We start from the raw sequence: 13,220 nt of genomic DNA, 5'->3' as shown, positions 1-13,220 counted from the left end.
GATATTCATCCATCAAAGTGAAAGATTTAGGGTTAGGGTGAAAGTCCAGGACTCATTCACTGATTCCCTCCACAAACATGGAGTTTTACTAATATGTGTCCTTCACAGTCCTGAGTGTGAGATAGGGAAGGGTTGAATCTCTTCCTGATATTAGACAGAAAGAAAAAACTTGAAAGTATCTTTGTTGAGGGATCCTTGGCCACGTCAAATTTATCAAAATATTTCAGAGTTAAAACAGTTTTCAAAGACAGAGATGACAGTCCCTAAGAAAACACAGTAGAAATCTTCATGTATCTAATGATCACCTGGGTGGTATAATCTAATTTTTTTTGGTGTGGATGAAGCTAAGTCTGACTTTGTCGCCCAGGCTGGAGTACAACGGTGCCATCTCAGCTCACTGTAACCTCCACCTCTGAGATTCAAGCAATTCTCATGCTTCAGCCTTCCACGTAGCTGGGATTACAGGCATGCACCCCCACAGCCATGTCTCCATTTGGGTGGAAGAGGATGTGATTGGTTTAAAATTAAGGTCAAAGATCCTTTTAGATTGATTTTGTTTTTGTGTTTTTGGACAGGGTCTCTCTCTTTTGCCCAGGCTGGAGTACAGCAGTGGTGTGAGCATGGCTCACTACAGCCTCACCCATCTGGGCTCAAGTGATTCTCCCACACCAGCCACCCAAATAGCTGGGACTACAGATGCATGTCACCATGCTCGGCTAATTAAAAAAAAAAGTAGAGGCCAAGCACCAGTGACTCACAGCTGTAATCCCAGCACTTTGGGAGGCCAAGGCAGGTGGATCACTTGAGGTCAGGTGTTTGAGACCAACCTGGCCAGCGTGGTGAAACCCCACCTCTACTAAAAATACAAAACTTAGCCAGGCATGGTTTCAGATGTCTGTGACACCAGCTTCTGAGGATGGAGACTGAGGCATGAGAATTGCTTGAACCCGGGAGGTAAAGGTTGCAGTGAGTTGAGATCGTGCCACTGCACTCCAGTCTGGGCAACACAGTGAGACTCCATCCCCACCCTCAAAAAAAAAAACAAAAACGTTGTGTAGAGGAGGGTTTTTGTCATGTTGCCCAGGTTGGTCTCAAACCCCTGGGCTGAAATGATCCTCCCACTTTGGCCTCCAAAAGTGTTGGGGTTAAAGGCATGAGTCACTGCTCCCTTCAAGAATTTTGAAATGACCTAAACCAAAGCACAATCAACTTTTTTGAAATAAAGACAGAACTGCATTTAGAGGAAAACATTCAAAGCCTCAAATTGTTCATATAAAAAAAAAAAAGGACTGGATATAGCTCTGTGCTATCGTAGGCTGCACTGTCACCATCCCAGACCGACTGACTGTAGGTCAGATGGGAGTGTCCTTACAGAAATTAGTGACTTACCAGATCTGGATGTAGTTTAGAAGGTGCTCAGACCTCAGGAAGAACCAGGCAGGAACTCCAGGCTTGAAGACTTTGGGTCTCTCCTGTGGGTCTTTAGAAGCTTTTATTGACCTTTCTAATCACAACTCCCACCCACGCCCCTCCACGTATCCGCTGCTAGCTTCCAGTCAAAAAGCAATATATGATTACATTTGTGAAGCTCCACCCAGTTAATCCTGATTGGGTTTTTGGCTTTCCCCAGATTAATGGATTGAGTCAGATATCCATTCATATCACATATCTATATTCAGTTCGTGAAGCAAGAAATTGACAGTGTTAGGGATAGGGTAGAAGTCAAGAATACTTTCATTCAAGGGTGTGCGAGGTTGCTCATACCTGTAATTCCAGCACTTTGGAAGGACAAGGTGAGTAAATCACCTGATGTCAGGGGTTCAAGAGGAGCCAGGTCAAAAAGGTGAAACCCCGTCTCTACAAAAATACAAAAATACAAAAATTAGCTGGGCATGATGGCAGGCGCCTGAAACCCAGCTACTTGGGAGGCTGAGGCAGGAGAATTGCTTGAACCCAGGAGGCAATGGTTGCAGTGAGCCAGAATTGTGCCACTGCACTCCAGTCTGGGTGACAGAGGGACATTCTGTCAAAAAATAAAAAAATCATTCATTCATGAACTCCACAAACACTGATGGTATTTTACTAATATGTGCACTTCATCGTCTTGAGTGTGAGGCAGGGAAGGATTTTATCTGTTTACGACATTAGACAGAAAAATAAAATCTGAAAGTAGTGTTGTTAGGAGATCCTTGGCCACATCAAAATATAAAAATGCTTTATACTTTAAAAAGCTTTATAAAAACAGAGGAGTCATCCCTACGAAATCAGAATGAAAATCTCCATGTATTGAATGGTCTTCGGGATTTTGTATAACCTAAGGTAGCAGATTACATGCTCGTTCTGGTGGAGGAGAGTTGCCACTGAGGGCGTGAGTGGTCTCAGGGCTTAGGTTAAGGCTTCTTTGGAAGAAATTGAAACCACTTCCCTAAACTTTATAAATTTAATCAGTGAAGAAGGGAGGGAGAGAAACAAAAATAAACCAAGCTTGCAACACATTCAGCATTCATCAGGAGGTCTTCTTGCTCTCTGACCTGGTTCCTCATGGTTGCTGGCAGCCTACTGTTCCAAAATCATATAGACCTTAGATTACAGTTCCCCTTAACTTCCCTGCAGACAACGATTCAAGCATTGCAAAACATTAACTTTTTCATCTGAGATATTCTTTCAGGTTCTGCATGTCAGTGAAACTACTGATGCCAGCTGATCTGAAGGGCCCTGCAATGCACCAACTCACCAAAGAATGCAGTTTCTACATCCTGTTGACTTCTTCCCTCTTACCGCTACCCCAACTTTCCGGCCCCTTGCTATCCAGCATCCACTGGAAACCCTCAGTACTCCTTGGGGAGATGAATTTGAGGATCTCCTCCTAGCTTCTCATTCAGCCACCTTGTGATCATTAAACTCTCTGCTGCAAACCCTGCTGTCTCAGAATATTGCTAAGCTACTGTGCAGCAGGCATAGGAACCTGATGGTCCTGTAATAAAGTCATGCGAAAATTACAAATGGGAAGTGAGGGTGGAGCTGGTCAGGGTTGAGCTGGGTTTTTAATGGGAACCTGGGAGTGAACCAAGACTTGCTGAACATGTTGGGGGTTATTGAGTGGGTGTAAGAGGAATCTATCTAACATTGCACTGATGCCCTTTTGGTTTTAATCCTTATGACCAAGTATGAGTCTTTCAAAACAATTTGTATGATCCTCCTTATTTTTCCTTTCAAAACCTTCAACTTCCTTTATCTCCCCAAATAATCTCACATCTATTCCCATTTCTTTGCTTACTTAATAATAAACATTTTTTTTTTTTACAGAGTCTTCTTCTCTGTTAAGTAGACCATATATGTTGTTGCCACACAAGATTCGCAACCTGGTTCTCTGGACAGAAAGGGTCAAAAGGATCCCATTCCTCAACAGCTGGGGGTGATGTAAAGGTCATGGTTATTCTTTGTCATATCTGCACCTGCATATTGCCAGTGAAAACTTGCAGGTCACATTGGCCAGGCTTCCAAATTCACCACCTGTGGAAGGTCTTTTGCTTGGCTTACATCCTGTCCCTGAGTAAAGAGTCTGATCGTGACTTCATGAGTGCTTCAAACTCTACAAGTATTGATGAAGGCTTCCACCCACTGACAGTGAGAAGGCACTGATTTGATGCTGATCATGAAGTTTTGCTGGTTGTCTTGCAAGGAATATGTTTTATTCTTTTATCTTGTCATCTAAAGCCAATGATTGTAACCTCTGTATTGTCCCTTCCAATGGAAAAAACAAAAACAAAAACTCAACTCTATTTGAGCCTTGTCAGGTCAATAAAACAAAAGAAAATTTAAAAAAATAATTGATAGGAGGAGTCCCATTCCCAGCCCGGGCAATAGAGTGAGACTCCATCTCAAAAGGAAAAAAAAAAAGGCCGGGCACGGTGGTGGCTCACACCTGTAATCCCAGCACTTCAGGAGGCCAAGGCAGGTAGATCACGATGCCAAAAAATTGAGACCATCCTAGCCAACATGGTGAAACCCTGTCTCTGCTAAAAATACAAAAATTAGCTGAGCATGTTGGCACCCACCCATAATCCTAGCTACTCAAGAGACTGAGGCAGGAGAGTCGCTTGAACTCAGGAGGAGGAGGTTGCAGTCAGCCAAGATTTCACCACTGCACTCCAACTTGGTGACAGAGCGAGACTCCGTCTGAAAACGAACAAACACAAACGAACAAACAAACAACGAAAAAATCTGGAAAAATAAATTCTGAAAGAATTTCCATCTCTATGAATTCATCTTCAGAACTGATAGCATTTCCTGCTTGGCATTTTTTGCCTACATTTTTGGCATAAGATCTATCAACAAAAAGTATGAACCCAGGTTTGTGTAATGGAATATCTTAAACATCAATAGGAGGAGTCAATAGTTCTGATGCCACACACACAGGTATGGTCTTCTCCATCATCAGGAAATGGTAACCAAGTGGTAGAGTTTTCCAGAGTGTAGCATTTGAAATGGAGATTTGAAGGTGACAAGGAAAGGATTTTGTAAGACATTAGTGTACAAGTTGAGCAATGTTGGTTCCTGTCACAATATTTTTATTGATTTATTTATTTTATTCATTTATTTTTTGAGATGGAGTCTCGCTCCGTCACCAGGCTGGAATGCAGTGGCACGATCTCAGCTCACTTTGACCTCTGCCTCCCCGGTTCAAGCAATTTTCCTGCCTCAGCCTCCTAAATAGCCGGGACTACAGGTGCATGCCACTACATCTGGCTAATTTTTTGTATTTTTAGTAAAGACGGGGTTTCACCATGTTAACTAGGATGGACTCAATCTCCTGACTTCGTGGTCTGCCCGCCTCGGCCTCCCAAAGTGCTGGGATTACAGGCCTCAGCCACCATGCCCGGTCGGTTCACATCAAAATTTAAGAGGTATTCAATTGCATATGAAACTTGTAGGCAAAGTTTATTTCTTTTTTCTTTAAAGCATTAATTAATTAATTTATTTATAATGTATTTATTTATTAATTGTTTTTTGAGATGGAGTTTCACTCTTGTTTTCCAGGCTGGAGTGCAATGGTGCGATCTCGGCTCACTGCAACCTCTGCCTCCCGGTTCAAGTGATTCTCCTGCGTCAGTCTCCCAGTTAGCTGGAATTACAGGCACAGGCCACCACACACAGCTAGTTTTTGTATTTTTAGTAGAGAGAGAGTTTCACCATATTGCCCAGGCTGGTCTGGAACTCCTGACTACAGGTGATGCACCCACCTCGGCCTCTGAAAGTGCTGAGATTACAGGCATGAACCACCGTGCCCGGCCTACACTCATCACTTTTAATACTTTCTACATCACATGAAGAAGAAGAGCAGAAACACTTGAGTACTTCATGAAGGTCAAGGTTGGTATGAGTTTGGATTCCAATATGATCAATTTCTGCTTTTAGGGAAACAAGCAGTTCAGGTTAAGGAAGGTCAGGAAACTCTAGGGTTTTCTCTCCCTCCAAAGAAAGCTTTACGCATCACCTTAACAGAGAAAGCAAATCTCATCCCCATGTTGTCACTTAATAAAAAGCCACACTTTCCTAAAAATGGTCCAAATGTCATTCGGACTGCTTCAAACACAGGAATTTTCCGAACTTCATGTGAAACCCCTCCTCAGAAATATTTTCCTTTCTCCAAGGGATTTGCTGATATATTGGCTGTAAACTGGATATGGCAGCCCTGGTTTCCACCAATACTGTACCTAAGTCTGCAATGATCTTAATCTCAGCTTCTCCATTTTTATTTAAAGCTATTATAGAAAACAATTTACCAGAGAGTTATTTTAAATTCCATCAATATGGAGGCATCAGAAATGTCCTCTAGCCAGATGTGGTGGCTCATGCCTGTAATCCCAGCACTTTGGGAGGCTGAGGTGGGGGAATAACCTGAGGTTGGGAGTTGGAGACCAGCCTAACCAACATGGAGAAACCCTGTCTCTACTAAAAATACAAAATTAGCCAGCTGTGGTGGTGCATGAATGTAATCCCAGCTGCTTGGGAGGCTGAGGCAGGAGAATCACTTGAACTCGGGAGGTGGAGGCTGCAGTGAGCTGAGATCCCACCATTGCACTCCAGCCTGGGCAACAATAGTGAAACTCTACCTCAAAAAAAAAAAAAAAAAGTCAGAATAGTAAAGAAAAACAAAAAAGAAATGTCCTCTAATGTGAACAACCTCTGGGACAAAGCCTTCTGTCCAATAGACACCTGGTGCATAGGTGGACAATTTTCATTCCAATGGCCTGTTTCAAAGGTGGCAGGCAACTCTAGCAGGGTTTCTGTGTTTACACCAAACTGGATTTGAGTTTTAATAGTAAGGGGAGCTCCCCCATAAAAAACCAACTGAAAATAATGGATGCTATGAAGAATATGGAGAAATGAGAACCCTGGTACAACACTGGTAGTTATGTAAATTCGTACAGCTACTATGGAAAGCAGTATGGAGTTTCCTCCAAAAAATAAAAATAGGATTACCATATAAACCATAAATCCCACTGCTGGATATATATCCAGAAAAAAAAAAAGAAATATATCCAGGAGATATCTACACTACCATGTTGGTCAGGCTGGTCTCGAACTCCTGATCTCAAGTAATCCACCTGCCTCAGCCTCCCAAAGTTCTGGGATTACAGGCATGAGCCACCGCACTCAGCCTGCACTCTCCTATTTATTGCAGCACTATCTACAATAGCCAAAATTTGGAATCAACATAAGTGTCCATCAACAGATGAATGGATCAAGAAAATGTGGTAAATATACACAACAGAATATCATTGAGCCGTAAACATGAAGGAAATCCTGTCCTCTGCGACAACATGGATGGAACTGGAGGGCGTTATGTTGGGTGAAGTAAGCCAGATACAGAAAGACAAACATGGCATGTTCGCACTCACATTTGGGAATTAAAAAACACGAAACTTAAAAATAGTAAAATGACGGCTATCAGAAGCTAGGAAGGGTACTGGGAAATAGAGAATAAGAAGGGGATGGTTAATGGGAACAAAAACAGAGACAGGAATAAGATCTGGGGTTTAGTAGCACAATAGGGCAAGTCATGTTGACAATAGTTCGTAGTAAATTTCTACATAATTAAAACAATGGAATTGGAATGTTGCTAGCAGAAAGAAATGATAAATTCTTGAGATGGTGGATATCCCAGTTACCATGATTTGAATATTACGCATTTTATGCTTGTATCAGAATATCAGGCCAGGTGCAGTGGCTCATGTCTACAATCCAAGCACTTTGGGAGGCTGAGGCAAGTGCTTTTCCTGAGGTCAGGGGTTGGAGACCAGACTGGCCAACATGGTGAAACCACCTTTCTACTGAAAATACAAAAATTAGCCAGGTGTGGTGGTGGTTCCTTGTAGTCCCAGCTACTCGGGAGGCTGAGGCAGGAGAGTTGCTTGAACCCAGGAGGCTGATTTCTAGAGACTTCTGATACATAAATGCCTAAAACAGGTTGATCAATCGTGGAAGACACCAGAAAGTTTCCATTCAGGTTCCATTTATTTTTGACATTTTTAAATAACCATCCTTGCGGTGGTAACTCCTGCATCAGTCTACAACTTCAGGCTCCATTTCTGAGTCTAGAACACAGGTCCCTGAAGGCCTCATTGATTCCAAGTCAGCATTTTTAACCCAGTCCTGCCCCCGGCTGAGTCACCTTTGTTTTTCCACTCACAGTGAGCAGGTGCCTGAAACACACAGCTGTGTGCTTCCTTTAAGAAACGGCTGACCGGCCCCGGCTGCACACACTTGTAAACCTGGAACTGTGGAAGGCCGAGGCGGTCAGATCACTTGAGGTCAGGAGTTAGAGGCCAGCCTCCGCCAACATTGTGAAACCCTGTCTCTACTAAAAATACAAAAATTAGCCGGGCTTGGGGCCCACACCCATGACACCAGTTACTTGGGAGGCTGAGGCAGGAGAATGACTTGAACCCAGGAGGTAAAGCTTGCCATGAGCTGAGATTGTGCCACTACACTTCATCCTGAGGGACAGAGTGAGACTCTGTCTCAAAAATAAAATAAAATAAAATAAAAATATAAACAATTAAATTAAATTCAAATAAAAAATGCACCCATGTACAAGATTTTAGTTCCCAAGTGTCCGGAAGAAAGCTTATCCATCCCACTAACCAGGCCTTCCCTAGGAGCAAAGATGGAACTCCAGTTTCTCAGATGGCCATGAGCCACAGGAAGGGCAGGGGGTGGGACCAAAGAAGATCCTCCTGTTCTGCCTGACTTCCCTGAGTTTACGCATCAGCTCAGCCCGAATTGGGGTGAGGATCTCCCAATTGGCATGACCCCTGTTGTCAAGATACTCCAGAGGCACAGGATACATGTCCAGGCCTAACTTGCTCAGCCTGCCTGTGTGACGCAGCAGATCTTTCACAGCATTCGTGGATGTCTGATTTCCATGAAAGTAGAAGGTGGTGAGCTGGGAACAGTGGCTCAGGGCAGGCAGGGGGACCCTGAGTTGGGGGGCCTGGATCCGACAGTTCTCTGAGACGAGGGTCTTCAGAGTAGCAGCAACTTTCTCCAGCAGAACTCCAAGGGGCTCAAGATTGGTAGTCCCCGTCAGGATATGAATCAGACACAGCTCCTTTAGCTGACTGAGGCTTGGGCACTGAGACAGACACTCCATGTCCCGATCAGTTAGGTAAGCATCACTGAATATAAAGGCCCCCAAGGGGTTCTTGAGGTACCTGGGGAGAGCAAGAAGTTAGTTATGGGCAATGGTGCCAGTTAGAGGAGGGGGGTGGGAAATAATCTCAATGGTAAACTTGAAGTGGGCATTGAGTAATTCTGCACCTTACTACCACACAGGTGTTATAGTAACTGCAACGGGGAAGCCTGTTTCACCCAAACACAAGTTTGTTCCCATCACCAGATGATGGTCTGCATGCAAGGTGCTGCCTGATGAAGACTCAGATCATTCAGGGGCAGCTCTATTTTAGGCTCCGTCCTTTCAGCCTCGCTTGTGTGATTGGTACCACTCTCACACCTACTCCCTCAGCCTCCATCCCAGAAGCATGCACTTCCCGTATCAATTACCTTTCCTGGAGTTCAAAACAACCTTTCACAGACAGGGAATTACAGACAGGATCATTGGTGTTTATTAAGCTGCTGAGGACGGAGCTTCTACTGTGAAATGCACAGGTTTCATGCACTTTCCCTTCTTCTTTTTCTTTTCTTTTCTTTTCTTTTTTTTTTTTGACACAGAGTCTCACACTGTAACTTAGGCTGGAGTGCAGTGGCACAATCTCAGCTCACTGCAGCCTTCACTTCCCTTGCCTCAGCCTCCCAAGTAGCTGGGATTACAGGTGCCTGTCACCATGCTCAGCTAAATTTTGTATTTTTAATAGAGATAGGGATTCACTGTGTTGGCCAGGGTGGTCTGAAACTCCTGACCTCGTGATCTGCCTGCCTCAGCCTTCCAAAGTCCTGAGATTACAGACGTGAGTCATCGCACCAGACTGCACTTTCCCTTCTTTCATACCCTCCTCTTTATGAAGAATACGTTTTCATCATATTAACTTTATACACACTTCCTAAGGAGGAATTCACAAATGCACCTTCACTAGATCTGAACCCCCAACTAACTAGCTCCCTATACATCTCTCTCTGTAGCATCTACCCCAGGCCATCCCTCTGCCCTTATTTGAGTGGTCTTGTGATACCAACTTCAGGATATAGAACACTGAACAGCTTAATGAGTTGACATTCTAGCATCCCATTCCCTGTGACATCCCCAGTGGATGGCACACAGTAGATGCCCACTAACGTTTACTGTGAAAAAGAACAAAACTATGTGTTATGGTCTGCAGAGAAAGCCCACCATCGTTTCCTACCTGAGCAGGTGCTCCAGGTGCTCTTTGATATTACTGACCTTTCTTATATAATGCATCTGGGGCTAGGACAGGCAGAGGAATGGACAATCCAAGTCAGGAATGAACTGCCATTGGCCGCTCACGTATAACTCAGGCTCATAACCGAAGGCTAAAAAGTTTGCGAAGATTGCTCATCTGGCTTAGGTAAGGGGCAAACTTTCCTGTTTTATTGAGAGAGCACTTTTTCCAGACTTCCAACTGCTGGATACTGTCTGGGTATGTATTTTCCAATAGATTTCTGAAACTTGAAGTTGGCATTGAGTAATTCTGCACCTTACTACAACACAGGTGCACTAGGCCTCTTCTGTAGTGGATCCACCTTCAGAGGTAGCTCAGGCATTCATCCTGTGTACTTTCCTCTAGGCAGAGGTCTATGAACACCTTCAAGGGCTGGCACTCTCCCATCCTTGGACAGTCCTCCACTGTCTTCCTCTTACTCATGGCTTCTGGGGAGCAGGGGAGGACCCTGACTCCAGACCATATGGTCCAGAAATTCTCATCAACATCCCTCAAATCCAGCACTTGAAGTTTCCACCTCCTGTGCGTAACATAAGGGAAAAGCTCAGAATGTAGGCAAGGACCGACCCTTGACCTGAACTTTCACTCCACATCCAGGACATGAGTCAGCTGCTCCTGTCCCAGTGCTCCTCCTTCTGTCTTTTCTCCATCCCGTTCCCCCTTGGATTCTGCGTGGTACCCACTTCTAGTACCTTTACCTTCCACTGGGAGGAAGCAGGTTCCTGTTTCCTCAGTGGACTCTGTATGGTGAGCATTCCTTTTCCGGAGGATCTGGGCAATGGCCAAGGCCTCTCATGGGCACCATCAGAAGCCTCTGAGCCACCCTAGCTCCCACACACTGCCACTCCTCCTGAGCCAGCTGTCCCTTCCCTGGATGCCTGGACCCTTCCCACCAGGCCACCTGAGTCACCTCAACTGGGGCAAACCTTCTGGGACACTAGTGTATCGAGTCCCTTCAGCACAGCTCGCAAGGTCTCCAGATGAGGTGTCTTCATCAGGGATCCCAGAGGGAGGTGAAGGGAGGGCCAGGCCTGCACCATCAGCTTCAGGGCCTCACAACATCTCATGCTGATGGCCTCCATGAACATCAGAGGGGAGACCTCCCTGGGCAGCTAGTCCAGGGTGAAGATGGTCAAGAACTGGTTCCTCAGCAGGCTCTGCCCTGCCAGCTCCAGGAGTCTGGATGGGGCCTGGAGGCTCATTCTGACAAATCTGAAAGGAAAAACTCTACAGCACAATCCAGCAAAAAGGCAAGTTCCTCAGGCCGATCCCCTGCAACCCCCAATTCTCCCAGGGCCCAAGTCATTTCTCTAGCATGTGTGAAAGAGCCCTCAGTTTACTCCAGTTCCTTTCTGCAATAAGTGGCCACAGAGACATAGTTCTACCCTTCTGGTACCATGAAGAATGTGTCCCAACTTCTAAAGAGCAGGCAAGATCCCTCCTAGTCCATGAATTATTAGCCACTGATCCACTAAACTCATAGCACTGGCAAATGTTACCGAGGATCTCTGAAGCTCAGATCTCATACCCAGCTACTCTTTTATTTTATGACTTTTTGTAAAGACAGTGGGTTTCACTATGTTGTCCAGGCTGGTCTTGAACTCCTAGACTCAAACAATCCACCCACTTTGGCCTCCCACAGTGCTGGGATTGCAGGCATGAGCCTCTGCCTGGTCTCATTACTGAAAATTTCAGTGAGAAGCTTTGAAAGCTATGTGACAGTGTTATGCATCATTGGCAAGACACAGATGTTTCCAATACACACCTCTCACACATATTCAAAATGAACCACTTTGGCTGTGTGCAGTGACTCATACCTGTAATCCCAGCACTCTGGGAGGCAGAGGCAGGTGGATTATCTGAGGTCAGGAGTTTGAGACCAGCCTGGCCAACATGGTAAAACCCTACCTCTACCAAAATTAGAAAAATTAGCCAGGTGCGGTGGTCTGTGCCTATAGTCGAAGCTACTAGGGAGGCTGAGGTGGGAGGATCGCTTGAACTCAGGAGGCAGAGGTTGCAGTGAGCTGACAATACACCGCTGCACTCCAGCCTGTGAAATAGGCTAGATTCAAAAAAAAAAAAAAAAAAAGAAAAGAAAAGAAAAGAAAAGAGAGAGAGAGAGGGAGAACTACTTTTGATTCGACTTCTTAAACTCTACACAGTTAATCCTGATTGGATTTTTGGCTTTCTTCCAGATTAACTGATTGAATTAGATATTCATCCATGAAAGTGAAAGATTTAGGGATAGGGTGAAAGTCCAGGAGTCATTCACTGATTCCCTCCACAAACATGGAGGTTTACTAATATGTGTCCTTCATAGTCCTGAGTGTGAGATAGGGAAGAGTTGAATCTCTTCCTGATATTAGACAGAAAGAAAGCAAACTTGAAAGTATCTTTGTTGAGGGATCCTTGGCCACATCAAATTTATCAAAATATTTCAGAGTTAAAACAGTTTTCAAAGACGGAGTTGACAGTCCCCAAGAAAACACAATAGAAATCTTCATGTATCCAATGATCACCTGGGTGGTATAATCTAATTTTTTTTGGTGTGGGTGAAGCTGAGTCTCACTTTGTCGCCCAGGCTGGAGTGCAGCAGCTCCATCTCAGCTCACTGTAACTTCCGCCTCTGAGATTCAAGCAATTCTCATGCTTCAGCCTTCCACGTAGCTGGGATTACAGGCATGCACCCCAACACCCATGTCTCCATTCGGGAGGAAGAATTACAGTGAGGATGTGATTGGTTTAAAATTAAGGTCAAAGATTCTCTTTGGTTAAGGTTTTTTTTTGTTTGTTTTGTTTTTGTTTTTGTTTTTAGCAGGGTCTTACTCTGTTGCCCAGGCTGGAGTACAGCAGTGGTGTGAGCATGGCTCACTGCAGTCTCAATCTTCTGGGCTCAAGTGATTCTCCCATGTCAGCAAACCAAATAGCTGGGAATACAGATGCATGCTACCATGCCTGGCAAATTAAAAGATATATATATTTTGTAGAGGCTGACCACCATTGGCTCACGGCTGTCGTTCCAGCACTTTGAGGGGCTGAGGCAGGAGGATCACTTGATGTCAGGAGTTTGAGACCAACCTGGCCAGCATGGTGAAACCCCACCGCTACTAAAAATACAAAACTTAAGCAGGCATGGTGGCAGAGGGATGTAATACCAGCTACTCAGGAAGCTGAGGCTTGAAAAGCCTGGGAGGAAGAGGTTGCAGTGAGTTGAGCTCTTGCCACTGCACTCCAACCTTGGCAACAGAGTGAGACTCCATCCCCGCTTCAAAAAAAGAATGTTTTGTAGAGATGCAT

The 13,220-nt window shown here is 44.7% G+C and overlaps 1 pseudogene; it reads right to left on the bottom strand.

Annotated features, from left to right (window-relative positions):
- Positions 1-6,892: 6,892 nt before the first annotated feature.
- On the bottom strand, positions 6,893-11,436 carry LOC117978275 (PRAME family member 10-like; annotated as a pseudogene).
- Positions 11,437-13,220: the final 1,784 nt, after the last annotated feature.

The sequence above is a fragment of the Pan paniscus genome, chromosome 1, assembly GCF_029289425.2.
Source record: "Pan paniscus chromosome 1, NHGRI_mPanPan1-v2.0_pri, whole genome shotgun sequence".
Lineage (NCBI taxonomy): Eukaryota > Metazoa > Chordata > Mammalia > Primates > Hominidae > Pan > Pan paniscus.
The sequence above is the reverse complement of the archived record's forward strand: the minus strand, read 5'-3'. Positions and strand labels throughout refer to the sequence as shown.